This window comes from Neolamprologus brichardi, chromosome 10 (assembly GCF_056152115.1).
Source record: "Neolamprologus brichardi isolate AB-2024 chromosome 10, ASM5615211v1, whole genome shotgun sequence".
NCBI lineage: Eukaryota > Metazoa > Chordata > Actinopteri > Cichliformes > Cichlidae > Neolamprologus > Neolamprologus brichardi.
The window spans coordinates 16,547,286-16,548,264 of record NC_142113.1 but is presented as its reverse complement, the minus strand read 5'-3'; positions in this window follow the sequence as shown (position 1 = coordinate 16,548,264).

Below are 979 nucleotides of genomic sequence, written 5' to 3'. Positions count from 1 at the left end.
TACCCTAAAGGCCACAGGAAGTTTGGATTGACTCTGCAGAAAGACCTCTGCACCTCAGTATCCACTGGCCCGGGTCTGTGATTTTTCATGACTGAGTTGCTGTTCCCAATCATTTACCCTTTGTTATAATATCACCAACAGCTGACTGTTGGTGATGTTATAACCAACAGTCAGCTGTTGGTGACTGAATATTTTTACAACTGGACATGTTGCATCCTATAATGGTACCACGCTGGAATTCATTGAACTCCTGAGAGTGACCCATTCTTTCACAAATGTTTGTAGAAGCAGTCTGCATGCCTAGGTGCTTGATGTTATACACCTGTGGCCATGAAAGTGATTGTAACACAAGAATTTAATCATTTGAATGGGTCAGTAAATCCATCCATTCGCTTCCGCTTCTCCTTTTTCAGGGTCGCGGGGGGCGCTGGAGCCTATCCCAGCTGTCATAGGGCGAGAGGCGGGGTACACCCTGGACAGGTCGCCAGTCTGTCGCAGGGCTAACACACAGGGACAGACAACCATTCGCACTCACATTCACTCGCACATTCACACCTAGTGGCAATTTGGATTATCCAATTAACCTATCCCCACAAGCTGCATGTCTTTGGACGGTGGGAGGAAGCCGGAGTACCCGGAGGGAACCCACACAAACACGGGGAGAACATGCAAACTCCACACAGAAAGACCCTGGCCTGATGTTGGAATTGAACTCAGGACCTTCTTGCTGTGCGGCAACAGTGCTAACCACCGTGCCACCGTGCTGCCTGGGTCAGTAAATACTTTTGGCAATATAGTGTATTATTTAAAGGATTTATTTCCACACTGTTTTTCATGTGATGATAGTCACTTTGCAGTTATTAGTAGAGCATCTATAAGAGAAGGAACTATGGTTCTTTTGCATATTAGTATATGAGTTTTCGTGTTTTGTTTGTAAAGAAAAAAAAAGAGTTCAGACTAGAGGCTGTGATGTATTCCA